General features: G+C 38.1%; 1 long non-coding RNA gene across 1 annotated transcript in view; it reads right to left on the bottom strand.

Moving 5' to 3' along the window:
• LOC113263387 (uncharacterized) overlaps window positions 1-19910 on the bottom strand; it is a 74728-nt gene that overhangs the window by 33873 nt on the left and 20945 nt on the right. The window lies entirely within an intron of this gene.

Raw genomic sequence — 19910 nt, 5'->3', positions numbered from 1 at the left:
ACTCAGCCATAAAAAAGAATGAAACCATGCCATTTGCAACAATATGGATGGAGCTAGTGAATATAATGCTAGGTGAAATAATTCAGTCTGAGAAAGACAAATACCGTATGATCTCACTCATATGTGGAATTTAAGAAACAAAACAGATGTACACTGGAGAAAAACAGAGAAATGCAAACCATAAAACAGACTCTTAACTATAGAGAACAAACTGAGGGCTGCTGGATGGGAGGTGGGTGAGGGATGGTTAACTAGGTGATGGGGATTGAGGAGGGCACTTGTCCTGGTAAGCGTGGGGTATTGTATGTAAGTGATGAATCACTAAATTCTACACCTGAAACTCATATTACACTGTATGTTAACTAGCTGTAATTTAAATAAAAACTTGGAAAAAAATTAATTTCATACATAAGTTACTCTGACAGATCTTGACCTTCTATAAAGCGCGTGTGCACACACACACAAAAACACATATTTCTAGAAGTTCCCAAGGGAACTCTTTCTTTTGTACCCCATTACTTTGATGTCTACCAGGCTCTGCCTTATCCTGTCTCTAACTTATGATTCTTGCCACACTGACCATTTAGCTCCTCCAGCTCTCTCCCAATGTGGAACGGTAGTTTTCACTGGGGTTGCCCTTTATCCCACAAGACACAACAAGCCCCATCAGTATCCACAATTCAAGAGCCAATTGCTAGGGGCCAGGTTCCCTGGGGGGATCTCATACCACAGTGACCACTGCTGCTTCTCACCCTGCACCCTAAATGGCATAATCCTTTCTTCTGTGAGGTCTGTGGAGGAAGGGAGATGGGTCTTCCCCTACTGGGATATGCTCAGTGCTAACTCAGTGTCACTTAGGAAGCAGAGTTCTTTCTAGACCTAGAACCGGATTTAAATGTAAGCCACCATGTAGGATCTGTCTTCTTCTCATCATCAGTGGTTCTTGGATCAAGCTCATCATACATACAGCTTTCTGTTCTCTCTCAGGATTTGGTCTATCTCACCTATCTTGGACCCTCTTCACAAATGCTTTTGTGAAGCCAATTTTCCAATGGACCAGATATGCCTGGACCCCCGTGGCTGCTTGCCCCAGGCATCTGCATGGCTCATTTTTTCACCTTCTTCAAGTTTGGCTCAAGAGACATCTGGTCAGGGAGACCTTTCCTAACTACCCATTTAAAAATGTTAACATCTACCGGGGATGTACTGTATGGTGACTAACATAATAAAAAATCATTAATAAAAAAAATAAAAATGTTAACATCTACTCCCACCCCAAGCTATCCCCTTCCCTCCCTTATTTCATTAATTACTTACAAATGTATTATAAAATGGATTTCTTATGTTTTGTGTTCTCCTATAGAAATGTAAGTTCCAAGAGGGCAAGAGTTTTTCATGTCTTTAGCTCACTGATATGCTTGGAATGGGGCCCAGCACCCAACTGGTTCTCAATAAAGAATGAATGAATAACTGAATCCTAGATGCAGGCCACACGTGTGACATGCTCCTCTCATATGAATTCCATTGGCGACATTTCCACTCAACCTGACATTCAATAAACAGACTTTGGCTGAAAAGCTAGTTGTGAATAGTGATGCAAAGAAGTTATGCCCCACAGGAAGGACCAAGTAGTTGAATAAAAAATGATGATCCAGTCTCTTCTTCTGGTTGTCTTTGCCGTTTGAAATGAGGACAGAAAATATAAAAACCTTAAGCCTGCGTCTTCTGTTCTTTGTAGTGATTAGCCATTTTTAAGTCCATACAGTTCTTATAGCCCATAATATAACTCTTTTAATCCCTTTCTTTTTCTGTTGTCACTTAAAATTCCTTCAGAAATGAATTATAACTATTGAAACTTTAATGTAATTCAAGATAGGCAGTTAAATGTCATAATAAGCTAGGACAGATTTTGTCTCTGTGTTAACCATGGGGGAAATTACTGAGAATTTACCCCTTTATTATGTAGGAGTAACAGATCAAAATGAAAAAGAAACTCTTGATTTGGGTTTCACAAATCTATGAGGCAATACTGATGGGCAGGTAAGTTGCTACAAATTTTCAGAAAAACATCTGGAATACCTCAAATTCTTCTAAAATACTTATATATTTGAATGTATTCATTATACTTTTTAATATGTATGTAGAAGAATGTTCATCGAAATGTTATTTATAATGAATAAAGAGTGCAAGCAACCTAAATATTCAGTAATAGGGGGATATTTAAATAAGTTACGTTATTATTCTGTATAATAGAATATTATTTAGTCACTTAAAATTGTGATTTTGGGAGATCATCTAAAGAAACTGTACTCACAAGGTAACACTGAATTCTAAAAGCTAGATATGCATTATAAGGGACACTTTTCAAATGATAAAAACATATCCATAGAAAAAATGAGAATGAAATCTGCAAATATGTTAACGATGATTATTTCTGCTTCATCCATTTAGGCTGCTGTAACAAAACACCGGAGACTGGGTGGTGTATACACCACAGACATTTATTTCTCACAGCTCTAGAGGCTGGAAGTCTGAGATCAGGGTGCCAGCATGGGCCAATGAGGGCCCTCTTCTGGGCTGCAGACTTCCTCACAGGGCAGAAAAGGGAGGGAGCTCTGTGGGTCCCCTTTAGTGAGGGCACTAATCCCATTCATGAGGGCTCTGCTATCATGACCTGATCATTTCCCCCAAACCCTACCTCTAACACCCTCACATTGGGAGTTAGGATTTCAACACATAAATTTTGGGGGGCACAAACATTCAGACTATAGCAACTTCTGATTGTGGAAGTCGAAGTCATTTTATGGGTAATACATATCCTAATATATCAAAATATTCAGTTGGCATTGGCCTTGGGCACCATGTTCCTAACTGATGCTGATAGATACAGGTCTGTGACAAAAGATTTTCTGACAGTGAAATACATTTAGGTGGTGATGCAACGTAAACTGTCAGTAGTCAGAATAAAAGCTGGCATTTCATAGGCTTTGATTTGAATTAGGTGTTAGGCTCAACATTTCAATCCGCTTCAAAGTATCATTGTAATATGTTATTAATGAGGAAACTGATGTTTTTAAGAGCCTAATAACTATTTCAATATTACATGACCAGTTGGGGTCGTGTGAGAATTGATCCAGAATTTTCTACCTCCATAGCGTCTGGTTTTAAACACTATGCTTCATTAAAAACAGCTGATAATGACCCACCATGAGTGAGCTTGTAATTTACTTTTGATGGAGACCAAGGATTATTTTCAGGTAGTTTAGCATTCCTGATGGTAATTACCATTCAGATGATTATTATCTTTTAACTCTTGGTCAGATCTTCACTGCCTCTCTCTAGGGTAAATATTTCAGTTTCTTATTGCCGATAAAATATGTGGGATACCTTGTCTTAGACACCAACAAAAAATAGTGATCTTTACAGTCTTAATCAATTGTAATTAAACCATAATTAAAATTACAGGAAAAGAAAAAATTCTATCAGAAAAGACACTTTTTAAACTAAAACTAGCATAAAACATGAAGCCAGAAGACTAGAGTTGATTTCTTTTTTTTTAAAGTAAACTCTATGCCCAAGATGGGGCTTGAACTCACAACCCTGGGGTCCAAAGTCACATGCTCTACCAACTGAGCAAGTCAGGCAGCCCTAGAATTGATTTCATGATAAATGAAGAAAATGTTAGAACCATGACAAAGTCAAATTTGCCTTAAAAAAAAAAACAAAAACAAAAACAAAAAAACCTAACAGTTTGCTAGACTACCTCTGAATGAAATGTTGGGGACTCTCCTGGCAATTCTCCCAGATACCAGATAGAACAGGGTACACTGATTACTTTAACTAAAGCAATCTGCTTTTGACAAATCCACCTCAGATTCAATCAAGTGTGAAGCTTATCAAACTGCCAAATCGAGAGAAAGACAGTTTTTACCTGAGAAGAGAAACCAAACAAACTATACAGAACATACCAAGCCTTGGGTTTCAAATTACCTAGCCTAGAAGAAAATTCTAGATCAATAAGCATTCCTAGAGAGAACTCCAAAATATGCAAAATAAAGAGTTTTACAAATTATAGTTAATACAAAACAAAACAAAATTAAGTAAAATTAAGAGGTTTAGCTCAATTTTTAGGAAGGCATAATTTCTAGAAAAAATTCACATAAAGATAAGGTTAGAACTATAAACTTAAATCTTGAAGATAATGCTGCGTTTAGTTGGTAAACATTTTAATAATGCCACAATTTTAAACTATCTTAAAAGGACAAGTCCAGGAGTTATCAAAAGGTTTTTTACCAGTCTGTTTTAAGGAATCTGTATGTTTAGAACTTGATGTTCTGAATAGATGTTGTTGTGTCCCTCAGATACACTTAAAAAAAAAAAAAAAAAAACCACCTCTCATGTTTGTTAATCTACTATTTTGTTAACAGATAATATCCTCAAACAAAAAAATAAAGAATGTTCCTAAAATAATGTCTCTTCCCCTGAGGTACCCTTTGGAAGGTAGCAGTCAGTAACGCAATCAGATATCTAGGGTTATTTCAGCTGCCTGCCAAAATATCGCTCATGACTAGTAAAGTATGCTGAAAAACACCATTACATCAATGACAAAAAGGGCACAATTGTTCTTATTTCTGGAATTCTTCTGATGTGAGTCAATTCACTGGGTGGGATTTCATTGGAAAATGGCTTTAGGAATGTTTTAAATGGAAGGGAGGACAGAACCAAGCTTTCAAACACAGACATAATGGAAAATCATAGAGTCAGACTTCACCCCGCAGACAATGACAGAGATCAAACTCAAAGTAAAATCTATAGCTACAAAAACTCCAATTTTCTGTGTAATTTTGATTTTTATGAATTTAACATCGTTTCTTCTTGACAACCCAAATAAAAACATTTCACCTTCCCTATACAGGAATATAATTATGTAATTTGCTTTTTATTTCAGACCTGGAAATGTCAGATTAAAGGCAGAGAGAAAATATGAAATTATTTTAAATATTGTTTTCATAGTTGCCCCCAAATCCAAAAGGCACTTAAGAATTTGCATAATTTGGAGATGCAGAAATAATCCATAACAGAAAAAGACCTTCTGACATATTTTTAAACATCTTTAGACTCCTAGAACTTTAAACACAAACAGAAGATGCCATCATCAAGAAGGGCCCCTCTGCCTGGGCTGGTGAGACCCAAGCTCTCTCTCCCGTAACTCCCTCCAGATGGAGACGAGGTGATCCAGTTTATGAGTATCGGGTACTGCCGGCTACAATCAGCTCTTCTGTTGAGCGTTTCTTATTTAATATGTTCGCTTTGTCTTTCCAACTAAGTTAAGCTAAAGAGCTGTCTTTTATCTGTCTTAATAGTCCCCCAATGGGAATAGTTTAGGGCCTCATCCACAGTGAACATTCTCTATTTATTTAACTCCAGGTAGGTTCAAAATGTGGTGGTGGTGTTGTTTTAATTAAGAAGATGAGCTTTCCACACCTACATAGACATGTTACCTATTATCTGAGGTTAGGGCTAGAAAGATACTTATTTGATAAATCTAATAAGGTTGCAAACAGTTAATATGGTAACACTTACGATAACATATTGCTTAGTAATTTTAAAACTTTCTTTTCCATAAAAGGAAATCTTGCTCAGATACCAAACAAACAACACTGAAACTCTTCTGGTTGAAGTAAACGGAGAGGACTGGGTGGGAAAAGGGAAGGCAGGTAAGGAGAGGTAGAGGCAGAGAGGAACTGAAGCCCAACCAGTTGGCTGTCTCCCCACCATCTACAGAGGCCCCTGGGAACTTAGAGCCACCTCCCAGTACTGCTTCAAACGCCACTCATTGAGTCTGTTGTGTAAGATATTTTAATAAAAAAAAATCTCTGCTCCCTCTTGCCAATTTAGTGTCAGAAATTGAATCCTGTGTTTTCAAATTCTACTACAAATATATGTTGAATAAATGAACTGACCAAGTGAATGAATATTTATAACCAAACTGAACAAAATCCTTGTTATTGTTATGATATTTGCTCTAGTTGGCTTGAATGGAATACGAAAATCTAAAAGTAATTGGAATTAGAGAAATGAACAAAGTGAAAAGTATCAACGAAGACTGCCAACATCTGAAATTTTTTTTAATTTATTTTACAAAGTAAAAATTTGTACACATGACATTCTTTCCTATCTAAGGTAATGAAATGGATTCCGGGACGTACATATGTTTCGGTTGCCTTGAATCCATGCCTCCCTCTTTTGGTAACGACTGCTCAATTTTCCCCCTCTTTGGGAACTACTCCTTCCTTATACACCCAGACTTAGCAATTCGTCCATCAAAATGTTCCGCGTACTCCCTACCCACTCACCACATGCCCAGCCAAGGTGTGGGCACATTGCCCAACACAGACAGGTCAGATCCTCCGATGCTGAAATATGCAGCTTTCCTGGGATGACACGATGTAGGAGCAATGAGTGGGGCCACCTTGTCCTCTATGGGGCTGTAAGCAGACTCTCCTTTAGCTTCTGTTATTTGAAGCTCTGCCACTCTGCTGGTCTAAAACATTCTGAGCCCTGCCTGGCCTCTTCTTTTTTCTGTGGGTTGCATTGTATCTTTCCAATAACATCCTTACTTACAGAATCCTTAAAGAAATTAACTTGAAGAAGCTTAGGTCAAACAAGTCATGCTCACATGCCACACAGCAGGACAGATCCCAAAGTCTCAGCTTGGGGTACTAGGATTCATCTCTATATTATGACATCTTTTGAAAATGATGTGCATAGTATCCCAAGACCCAGTCATATGCCAACAGAAGACCACAGGTCTGAGATCAGGAGAGCAATTCTCTGTGTAGCGTGGGGCAAGTTATAAAAACTTTTTGACTCTCCATTTCCTCCTATCTGTAAAAGGGTGAAGTTAAAGTAGAAGATCGAAAAAGCCTCTTCTAATCATGACAACCTGTGAATTTTTAAGTTTACAAATATATAATAATACACACCAACTGTGAATTTTGTTTTTCAGTCCTGGAAGGCGGCATTTAAATTTAACAGCGGACCCACCCAGGATCAGCCTATACTGTGGTGTGACTTTCCTCCCGAGTATTGTAGAATCTCTTTTTGTGATGGGAATCAGTGCTACCCTCTGTACTCAAATTTTCCCTTTTCCGTTCTTTTTCTATGGTTGGAAAAAAGATGAGTTATAATTAAAATCAAGAAAATACTGTAAGGATAAATACAGTGTATCCTGTTTTTATAAAAGGTCATTCTTGCAAGCTATCAGAGCCCTTTACAACAAATACCTAATTGATGGTCACAGTCTCCTCTGTAGAAATAAAACACTACATCCTGCTTACAGATGAAGAAACCAAAGAGGGAGTCAACAGAATTTCAGTTGACCATCTCAAATCTGGAACAAGAAATTCAGAGCACATCCTTTTTAGAGCACAGTGTGTCAGAGTGCCAAATTAGCTCAGTTAGTTGTAGATTATTTTAATGTTGACCTAGAAATATGTGTAATACATTTATAATGAAAACAAAGTGAAAGACATATCCAAACAGCTAAGAGTCAATCCTAAAACAAATAGCTATTACAGTGGTTTTCCGAATAAGTTCTTTCGTGACTAGTTGATGACTTCTGTGAAACTCACGTGTAAGTGTGGCAAGTCTAATTTACTGTGCAATTACAGAAAACTGGAATAGAGTCTTCACTTAAGACCAAGTTATACATACCAATAAACCAAAGCTGATAAGTAATGATCAAAACAACAATTTCATGTCACTCAAACTAGAAACATACATCCCAGCATCACCACTGCCACATTTCCCAAAACTGTGTCTTCAGCCAGACTGGCCCAGAATAAGAGAAGAAGCTTACATGCCTCACTCTTTAGATAAGGCCTAGTTAATAGTCCATCATCCACTTTTATTTATTCAAAAAATAATTATCCCATGTACCAGGCACTGTGCTATTCACTTCATCAAATTACTCATCCATGAATCTCCAAAACTCATTCTCTCAACTTGGAGAACCTAGGGAGCCCAGGAGAATGTTGATCAATACAGGAACTGGAAGCCTTTGCCTAACTTGTTGAAGGATAGACCTTTGTGCATTTTCCCTTTAATTATTTAGCGAAAAGAGCGAATTTCCCCAGAAGGATATTCATCAGTCACTGGTGACAGACTCCTATAGAAAGCGCCCATGTTATATAGGAGCTAAACGGCCATGGGACCTGCTAAAGTCCCAGTGATGATTTCCCAAATGCCATTGGACTTCCAAAATATCACTTAGGAGACACAACATGCATGGACTCCCACCAACAGGGAAACACTCTTCCCAGCCCCGAACACAAGAGACAAATACAGGCCACCCCCTCAGGTGTGCAGAGGAAAGGGAAAGGAGTATTTGTCAGCACCTGCCCTTCATCAGGCACTAAATGAGTCCCTTTTGACCCATCATCTTAATCTTCCACTGTTCCTTGTTCAGTGAGAGTTTGCCTGACCACCTATCAAAAAATTGAAACCCCTGAATGATAGACAATATATTTGTTTTCTATTTGTTTCTCTCTAGAATGTAAACTCCCAAGGGCATGAAAACAAATTCTTGAAAAATAGACTGCTGGTCTGATCATGACCCTCTTCCCTCCTAGCTCTGAACCAGCTGAAAGATGGAGAATGCTCCTTCCATCCAAGGCAAAATGGGAGCTCTACACCTTCCCTCACCAACCCCTAAATGAAACTCACCCACTGATGACAGGCAGAAGACCTAGAAAACTGCAGACCTTTCCCACGTGGAGGAAAAAGGTGAGAACATGGTATGCCTGCAGAGACAGCTCCAGGAAATGGAGGCAAGACACTTTAGGACCTCACTACTCCAAGCGTGATGCTTGGACCAGCAGCATCAACCCCTGGAAGCTTCTTAGAAATGCAAAGTTAGGCCCCCACTCTCGACCTACTGAATTGAAATCAGTGTTCTCACAAGATGCCCAGGTGATCCATACCCATTTAAAAAATTCACTAATACTTATGAAATAAACCTTAGAATATTAACCCCACCAGATACCTGGGCCAATGGTTATCAGACTTGTCATTTAGCAGTCAGACAAATAAATCCCTCTTCCTTCCAATTAGCTGCCAATAATATGGAGAAACAGGACAGCTTCCCCATACTTCCTCTTCCAAGAGAGGACAGAAGTGACGATTTTAAAATATGAGTTTCTTTGTTGCTTATTAAAGGCAGCGGGAACTTGGGGAGAAAGAGAATGAATCTCTACCTCCACTCTTAATTTCTCTATCTTCTTTCCTCATCTGTAGGAAAGGAATAATAACACCTGCTGTATGGGCCATTGTTAAACTTGAATAATACATACCAAAGTCTTTAGTAAATATAAAATGTTATTTTTTAAAGTTTGTTCTTGTTACAGGAGGAAACTGACAAATCAGCAGCCCCTCAGGTTTTAGAAATTCAACATATCATGCCATTGTTGGATCACAGACAATTTTACAAATATTTTTCTATTTCCATGCTGGTAAAAAATGTGCCACAGTGATGTTTGCCGGCTAATCAAATGAAGAAAAATTTTAATATGCTAATACTTAACCAGCCAGTTTCTATGAGATAAAAATAAGGAGCTGAGAAGGAAAGGTTTGAAGATTGATTAATTTATTTTGAAAAACAAACACAATGTATTTAGACTATATTTTTTTCCAAGCTAAGAAAATGCATATACATATACGTTTTCTTAGCTTTGAAAATTCAAAACCAGTATCCATATCACTCTACCTGCAACTTATCAAATGATGTAAAGTAGAAATGGTTGTCTTGAAATATCCCCTAATAAAACAGCTAGTTACCTTTATTTAATTAGCAGGTAACGAACTATTTTGTCTATTTATACAGATGCATACATTTTAACTTGTCATTTGTTTCAAACTGATTAAACAACATATTCATATTTCAAAGATTATGAAGTTTTCCTTGGGACTGTCTTTTTATCTTAAAAAGAAAAAAAAACAATGCTAATAGTTTCCTTTATCTTATATTCAAACAACTATTTACTACCAGTTCTTGATGTGGGCTTTCAAAATACAAAGAAGGTCTGGCAAGTTTTCAACGTCCTTTTTTAAATCTGTTCTTAAGCACTTGTATAAAAGCATAAAGAGTACTTCTTTGGAGAATTGATAATGTCCCACGTTCAGTATTTGTATATTAAGGACTGTCAGTTACATTTAAGGTATTCATTCATTGGAATCTGTGCTGTTAATCTGCATGCAACTGATTTCAGGGAAGCAGAGTGATCAGAAGTCAAAGTTAACATAACAATTCCTTTTCTACAAAAAACAGCCCAAGACATTATGGGTCCAAATTTCAAAGCAAGTTACTGTATTTGCAAGTTTTAAGTCACACTTGGCAGTTTTTCCAAACACAGTGGTCAGGAACTGAAAAAAATAAACATGTGTTTCCAGGATTTTCTTTTCACATGCCTCACAAAAAGCGATGTTACAACTATGTTTTCACTCCTTTTAAAAAGGTCTTCTTAAGGAAGAAGGCTTTGCTGATTTGTGTTATTTTAAGGTAGATTTTACAGAATAACATTAAGAGGCAAGACAAATATTACTTTCATTGCATAAATGGAAGTTTAACTTCCCCAAAGGGATTTCTTGAAAAATCTGATCTATCATTATGCAGTGATATTTTGTACTTTAAAACTCATACTTAAATTCAGAACACTTAACATGTTCCATCTTCCAGTTGCCTTAAACAAATGGAAAATAAAGGAAGCAATCTACATACAATTCTTAGACAGCAAGTCTAAAGCCATTCCCATTTTGCTGAAAGAATAACTGAGGCAAAGAAAATTTGTTGCTTTCCTGAGGTTTAACAAAGTAGCAGCAGCAGGATGAAAATTCACAGGTGTGGTTCTTATTCAAGACAGAGGAAACAATAAATCATAAAGTGAGATTTCAGTAGTCCATAAAGGCCTCCAAACCCAAAAATATCTCCATTACTGGTAGACCAGGTGGCCTAAATCCCCATTCCAACCTTCCCACCCCATGGAAAGTGTTGTTTTGAAAATTCTGACCTATTAAAGTGTAAATATCATATTTTGTAGGAATAACAATACCAACCATCAAGTCATTAGGAAGAATTTATTTCTCAGTTTCCCAACTAAGATCCGGAACTATAGAAGATGGGAGTCAGGACAGAAAATGAGTTGGGTGGAGAATAAAAGATGGGAAGCATTCAGTATAGAATCCTCCTAAGGGAGACGGGATACTAGTGGAGACCTTGGGCTGCTATGAGCAGTGAGTATGGCCCTGGTACCTGGATGAGGAAGAAGAAAATGAAAGAACTTCTCTGATAGGATAGGCAGTATCAGGAATGTTTTCAGGGGAAGGGATGATTGGAAAGGGTTATAAAACACAAGACGGAAAAAATGTTCTAGCAATTGCACTCCTCGCTACTTACCCAAATGAGCTGAAAACTTATGTCCACACAAAAAAACTGCACAAGGATGTTTACAGCATCCTTAATCTTAAATGCCAAACTTGGAAGCAACCAAGATGTTCTTCAGTAGGTAAAGAGATAAACTGTGATACATCCAAATAATAGACTGTTATTTGATGCCAAAAAGAAATGAGCTACTAAGCCATGAAAGACATGGAGAAAACTAAAATGCATATTACCAAGTGAAAGAAGCCAATCTGAAAGGCTACATACTATATGATTCCAAGTATCTGACATTTTGGAAAAGGAAACACTATGGAATCGGTAAAAAGATCAGCGGTTGCCCCGGGTCAGAGGAGAGGGAAGGAGTAACTGGCAGAGCACAGAGGACTTTAAGGGTAGTGAAACTACTCTGTATACTATCCTGGTGGATACATGTCATTGTACATCTCTCCAAACCCATGGAATGTACCACACCAAGAGTGAACCCTAGTGTAAACTATGAATTTGGGGTGATAATGATGTGTCGCTATAGGTTAATTGGTTGTAACAAATGTCCCCTCGGGGATAAGGATGTTGAAGTGGACAAAGCCACGATCATGTGGGGGAAAGGAGTACGTCGGACCTCTCTCTACTTGCCACTCAATTTCGTTATAAATCTGAAATTGTCCTAAAAAATAAATTCCATTTTTTAAAAGCGACTGTTTAACAACTTTCCTAGGACAGTCTTTCTTAATTTTACTTTGTTTTTCATTTGTTTGCTTTTAATCTTCATTATTGTTGTTTTTAAGGTATGCGCTCCTTTGAGACTACGATGACGGCCATATATCTCTTCCCAGCAGAAAAAAGAGCACTTCCACACATTCTCACAACACAGTGCACGCACTTTCAGGTGTTCACAAATTCCCAAAATTCATCCATAAAACTAATACTTGCTAATTTTATGTACTTATACTAAGTACGAGACACTTTGTTAAGCACCGTGTCACACCGTATCACATTTTGTCCTGGCAACAACCTAATGAGGTAAATATTACCAACCCTGTTTCCTTATAAGGGAATTTAATTGAAGAATGTTTTTTAACACCTGCTGAGTGGTCGAACTGGGACTCCAAACCTGGACAGACCCCAAGGGGCATGTTCCTAACCGTTCCCTATAAGCAAGTCCGGTGCTGGCGGATCACGGACCCCAGCTAAGCAGCCCTCATCTAACAATGGGTCTATTTGCCTGTTTCCAAGCTCCTATTCTTCTGTCAATAAAATACTTCCCTAGGCCAGCATATGTAGATTTCACAGAGCTGGACCTGAACTGCAATGGATAGTAATTATTTGCTGCCAACCCAACTTCCACAATTAGCCCCACTCCCTCTTATCCTGCCACTTACCAGGTCATAGTTGACGGGCAACAGCAATGTTTCTCTGTGTTTACCTGAGAGCAGAAGATTTAGATCATTGCCACGGAAATAAAGACTGGTTCAGCTCAACGTGAGGCTCAGTGTTGGTGGCTGATAAAGAGTAGTCTATAATCAATAGAGATTCATGCTAGCTAACACGCAAACCACATGTGTTAGTAGAGATTTGCAAACTCTGAGTAAATTGAGTCAACGTGAATAAATGAAATAGAGGACAAAAGAAGTCCAAATCCCTTAATATGGAACAGAAACAGCCCTCACAATTCTTTTCAACCCCAACTTCCTAGGGTATGGGGGGCTCTGAGGTATGGGGTCTTTCTCTTAGGCTAAACCAACAGAGCTCTCCTCTTGAGGTCTCAGAAGGACAGCAAGTACAAGGCACATAAAAGAAAATACATCATTTCCCCTTCTGGGTATGTTTCTAATTCTAATTTTAAAATCACTATCTACCCAGTCAAAAAGCCAGAAAAATAAGTGTCATTCTGAGAGCCTTCCCCTCCGTCATCTCTATTTTTTAAATTTGCATATGTCCTAGTGATTCAACTATCAAAATATCTTTATAGGTTTCCTGCTATTTGCCAGGAGTATTACAATAGCCTCCCAATTGCCTTAACCCCATCTCCAAATCTCTTTTCAACACTGTCAAATGAGCTATTCATTCTAAAATATGAATCTATTATTCAATTACTCAAAATTTTCAGTGTTTCCTCATTTCTTTTAGATGGCATCCAAACTCCTCAATATGTCATAATGGGTCCTAATTCCCACAAATCTCCGCTCTGTGCTCTACCCACAGTGAACCACAGGCACCATTTTTTTCTCACTGCATTTTCACGGAGAATTTGCCTACCCATAACACACACTACCCCCAAAATCCTGTTTTCTCTCCTACTCCCAACAAGGGCACCTCACCAAATTCATTATAACTTACATAACTCCAACTTCTTCAAGATTCAACCCAAGTCTCATCTACTCTTAGAAGTCTTTGCAAGTCCAACCTGAATCAGGACATCATGTGCTAACAGCACCAACTGGGGGGGACTAAGAAAAAAAACAAATCTGAAATTCTTTGAATGCTTTTTTGAAGGCTATAAATGTTTATCCCAAGCAAAACCAAAACTTTGCTGGTCTTCACTGCCTTGGATCTATAGTTGAACCTTATTTTTGTTTAATTACAAAGGATTACAACATATTCTTTTCAGCGGCATACCCTGGGTATCCCTCCTTAGTGTCCCCCTATGTAAGACACACTCTATAATTGTTGCTTTTCTTGAATATCACCCCAACTGAAATGTGAATTCCTCCTGGACAGGAACTGTGGCTTTTCTTGTTTACACACAATGGTTATCGTGATGCCTGCCAAATACTAGGGGCTCAATAAATGCTTATATGCAGAAGGAAAAAGAAGGGAGAGAAAGAACAAAGAGGGAGGAAAGAAGGACGTTTCTTCTAGCTTAATATGTTGCACTTGTAGCTTTGACATTGAATTCTCAATGCCCCTTTTGCTCTGATAGCTTTGTTAGCAACATATAGAAAGGCAGCTTGGATCTCGGGCAACCCTGAAGTCAGATAAAATCAGTTCTAGTCAAGCCCAGTCTTCTCTGGATGGATGAGCTGATTGTTCTCCAGCCTAACCTAGAAAGGCTTTTAACGTGAATCCAGTCTCAACTTGGAGTTCCCACAGGATATATAACTAGTTGCTATCTACCACCTTCCCTGACCTCCCTGATTCCTAATACATACACCTCAAGAAACTCCCTGGACCACCAGTCTCAGGTATAAACCAGCAGATCCCGAAGCCTGGGCAGCTCTACCTATCAACTTTCAGAAGAATCTTAAACTGAGATAATCCAATAAATGGTTCCAACTGCAGTATGTTCTGCTCACACCAAATCTATGGGCAATGGCCTCCCCCTTCTACCCTATGTGCAAAATGACAAAAGGCTACAAATTCAATAGGTCACGGGACCCTTTTATTCCCATTAAAAAAATAATAAAAGGCTAAACTGAGACATATGCTAGATGAGAACCAAACTATTTTGAAAAGTTATAATGAATTCTTATGACAGGAATTATATTATGCATAATATAAACATCTGTATTTAAGGAAGATAATGGTTTAGCTCCAGGAAATAATAGCTAAGCAGTGATGACTTAAGCAAATGTTTTACAATTAATGGAAATAAAAATTACATATTATTACAGTTAAGGGATGTTGGGAAAATGCGACAGGAGGTAACTCATACCAATGGATTCTGACGCAAGAGAGAATTAAAGTTTCTATAAAACAAACTCTCCCCCAAAGAGGGAAACTGCAACAAGATCAAACTTCTTGAGTTCAAAGATGTTAAATTCTACTATTTAAACCCCATTTCATGTGTAGTTACAGCATAGCCATGTCTACCTTCAACAGAGTCAATCTGCCTCTTAAAATGAGATATTTAAAGGCAGACTGTTGGCCTGGCGTCTTGGATGGCAGATCACAGAATTCCAAAGCCCTTAAGACGCTGTAGCACTAGCTCTTACTAAGTCATAATTAACTTCATTGGGAGTTACATGATAGCAACTTAGAACAGAATTTGGCTGAACATTTTTAGTATTCTTCCACTTTGTAATTATTACTTCAGTGGGAATCTCAAGTAAGAAACAGAGGGCAGAATCTGGCCCACAAAGAGAAGCACATCAAGTAACTGGCCCAATTTATAATGCCAATAACAGAGTGTATTAAAATCTCCCATGAAGCATCCCCATTAGCTCGTTGATTTTATCATGAATGTAAATTCCACCAAAATGACGACTTAGATCCTTTACCAAGTCTCCGTGAAGGGCAGCGTGTAGGGCAGAATATGGTGAGGCAATGGCTCCATATACCCGATAACTACCCTAGGAGGGCAATTACGTACAAACTAAGTAAAGAGTTGGATGCTGTTTGGCAGTTTAACCACATAATAAATTCTTATTGATGCAAGAAAAAGGAGCCATCACATCTCTAGTCTGGGCTTTAAATATCCGAAGAATAAGATTTAGGTCACTGAGACTTGGACTTGTGTTTCAAAATGAAAACCCAATACTAGGTTCAGAATGATAGCTATAATGATAGTTATATATTAGAAAACTTCAAATTATACAATATGTAATTTTTCACTACCATTAATTGTGGAACATAACATGTCCTGAAACTCAATCGTGATTCTCCTTCAAAAGTGTTTATATAGAGCATGACCTAATTTTTATTATAAAAATGGAGACTTTTTTTAATTTTTTTTTTTTTTTTTTTGCTTGCTTGCTTGCCTGCTTTAAATTACAGTATTTACTTCGAAACTAATTTTAGGGTATTATCCATTTGACATTTGAGTTTAAAGGCTACTCAAAAATCAAAACTGATGCAGAATATAGGAAGACTATATTTTTAAAACATATTCTTGCCTTCACTACCTATGTTCCTCTCAGTGACTCACCTGAGGCCCTGAAGAAGATAGCTAATTCATTTCCTGAGGGCTAACCCACAAACCCCCTGTTGTGGTGTCTTGGCCAGACTTTCAATTGAAGGCCATTAACACCCCTTTCCCAACAGCCTAAACTCTTTTTTGTCACGAAGTCTTCATTCTCTAGTACCACCACCATACCCCTAGCAGCCTACTTCTCAATGGCCGCAGCTTTGAGAAACAAAAGAAAAATCATACCAATATGTCCTACCAAGTATGGCAGACTGCTCTCCCATTGGCCAGCCCACCCGTCAATGCGCCATGTTTGTTAACATTCAAAAAGACATTTGTGCAGGGAACAAATTGACGGAGCCCATGTTTATATCAGAAATTTCAGAAACGGCAAGAGATTTATTCGTGGAATCTTAACACCCATTCAGACTGTCATAAAACACAAAGGACCAGATTCAATAAAAACTCTGTCCAATTTCCACAACACAAAAGTCTGTGTGAGCCTTCAAAACAAAATCAATTTTTCCAGTTTTGCAAAGGGCTGTTCAGACTTCAGTAGCATGGAAGCCAGCTGGGGCATTTCCTTACTCATCCCTAAATTAGTTTCAAAAGTAGTTTTGAGGACCACATTTGATCAGAAGAATTTGCATGCTTTTCTCCTCTCTCTCTTTCTCTCTCTTTTACATATTTCAGAGTACATCACATGGAGAACAAACAACAGAACTGCAGCATATGTCTCATGCAGTTAAAAGCTTTAAAACTGGCCCGTAAAACAGAATTCTTTGGTACACAGTGAAAAATATTTTTTGATTCCATAATCCATACTGCAGTAAAGTTGGGTATAATCATTTTTAAAAGTTGCTGTGTCCATGGACAGCTGTTCTTCATACATACTGGGAATGTTTCCTTTACATTCCTAAGGACATAAGAGTTTGACATCGAGCCAATACCTCTAGAAATGGTGAAAACTAAACACACCCCATACTGATGCTTTTACTCTTCCAACAAACTTTCTCCCACAACTAAAATGTTAAAACTTTTACCCCACAGCCCACATTCTGAGATTAGTCCAATAACTAATGTTCTGTCCAAGTAAAATACATTTTGTCATAGCTTGAAAATGTTACCTTTCACAGAAGTATAGTATTTCTGACCAGCAGGGAACATATGTCAACATTATCTATTATTACCCAATGTCAGGACCAAAAAGGGAAGGTGGGTGGTGGATGTTAATAACGACTTAAGCGATTTCTAAAAGAGGCATTTGAGAAGTACAAAGCCAGAAGTTTCAAATGTTTTGTCTTATTTTCGCTGTGTCAGCAACCTGCCCCCCCCACCCCCCCATCAGAACAAACCTAATGCTGCCTCCGACCCAACGCCTAGTTCTCTTTTCAATTTTAGCCAACGCTTTGCTAAGCTGGAAAGTTTGAAAAATACCCTAGAAAACTTCTCCACCAGAAATGAAAAACAAAAACATATGACCAGCAATGATGAAAGCAACTCCCACTCACTAAGAAAAAGATTTTCAATCACAGAAGCACACGGCTTTTGGATTTGAAAATTTATTTTCATTTTTCAAGCTACTTGTCTGGTGTTTAGATTTGGGGGTTGGGTTTCTTGTTTGACATCGGAGGAACTGGGGGAAATGCTGGTTGGGAGTGTAATTGTATTTAAGCAATTTTCTCAAAGGTAAGCAGAAAGGGTTCTCCTCATGCAACAAGGCTGCCGAGGAGACGATGCCCGTACCCAGTTGAATATGGGTTTTCCCTACAGGAGGAGCTGAAAGTCACATTCCTCAAGAGTCCAGAAGAGAAAATGTGTCTCCTACCTCTCCTAAAGTTGGATCAAGATGTGGCAATACTATACTGTGAACTTGGGGCTCACTGTGCCCCTGTACTGAGCAGCCATAACCACGATCTGAAAAATGTACTTGGAGCCACCATGATTGGAAACAATCAAGTTCTCATTCTCTTTGGGGGCCGTGTGGTTCTATCCAGCGTTTTTCAAGGAAAAGAGACTTGACTTCTCACCTCACTACAACAGCTTCTTGGGGAAAACTTCACATTGGGTCATAGAGAAAGACGTGTGTCCTCATTCAAGCCTACAACAGGAAGTATGTGGGTAATATGTCCCTTCAATCCTGGAGCTTTGTACGCTTTCCCTCAGGGGCATAGTGTTGGGTTTCTGGGCCTATTGAAAAGTAAGCTCTCATTCACTCATCTATTTGGTTAGTATTAAATACAAATCTTTCTCTTTGAAGAAATCATTCAAGAGAGACTATAAAATAAAAGCATCTAAATAAATCCCTCATGCTAGGAGGCTCTTAGAACTATAGGAAACTCAACTCATGGCAGAGCACGTGTCACAAGACTGTGGAGGAAGGTGGCAATGCTTACTGTTTTGACTTCTGGAGGAAGTTATCCTAATTTGTTCTTCCTCCTCTCATTCAGCTTCTGAGGCCAGAAGTCATAGAACTATAGGTTCCTTCTTCAGAGTGTAACACTGAGGCAAAAGGAGATCTTAACCCTATTACTTAAGTATTCCATTTTGCTTGTCCAACAATATTTTAGCTGCTAGATGGCAGGAGTCCTTATCCATCCTAAACCTGAATGGTGGATCTAAAACAATCAAATTAAAAGGGATTTTCCACCGTTCCTCACATGTGATGCTGACCAGTTCACCACGCAGAGGAAAATGCTTTGAGGCAATCCTCCCAGTGCTGTAGGAGACAGTTCCTCCACACATCAGTCCTCCCTCACCCACTCCTCCCAGGACGATGTTTATCACACAGTCCATAGGGTTCATGGTTTGTTTGTATTTGCGGGAGAGGATTAAGTTAATTGACCACTTCTCATTTAGAACATGGCTTCCGAGAAGCTCCACCTAAGCTAACAAACCATGGAAGGTGTTGAACTTAGAAAATGGTGCCCTTTAGAAGAATCTTTAAATGTTTAGATGGGGGAAAAACCTTACAAGTTCATCCTCCTTACTTTTAAAGATGAGAATTGGTGCCAAGGAACCATAAGCAATTTACTGTCATGCGGCTTAGTGGGTACTCTGATTCCACTCCATTTTAACATCATGGGAAAATAAGTTAATAGAGTTGGATCCTGCTCTCCAGGATCCTGGCCCCTGGAGGTAGAAGGTTGGAAAATGTGTGAGGGGACCTTCTGGGTTGCTGTCCCTAGATTACAATGCAGTTTACATGGGTTTCTTCATCTATGATTTAGGTTCTTTTCAGCAAGTGTGTTATCCTTCAATTAAAAAAAGAAGGAAAGAAAGAGAAAACCAATTAAACAGCTATATTTATATATATATATATATATATATATATATATATATATATATATATATAATTTGTAGTAAGAAGCTCTACTTACAAAATGTAAGAAAAAATAAAAGACTACATACGGAGACTGTTGACTTAAGTTATCATTCCATCCCCAACACTGGAAAATAAGAATTAAGAATTCCAATAAGGAAAACACTAACACATGTCTTCAAAATAATAATAATTTTCATTTGAAATGTACTAATCAGGTTACACAATATTCTATTTCATTTCCCTTGATGTTCAAAACAATCTGTTCTCAAAGAAGAAAATTTGTGTCATCATTTTATAACTATGAA

Source organism: Ursus arctos, unplaced genomic scaffold (genome assembly GCF_023065955.2).
Source record: "Ursus arctos isolate Adak ecotype North America unplaced genomic scaffold, UrsArc2.0 scaffold_1, whole genome shotgun sequence".
NCBI classification, from domain to species: domain Eukaryota; kingdom Metazoa; phylum Chordata; class Mammalia; order Carnivora; family Ursidae; genus Ursus; species Ursus arctos.
Note: the sequence above shows the minus strand (reverse complement) of the source record. Positions and strands in the feature narration are given on the sequence as shown.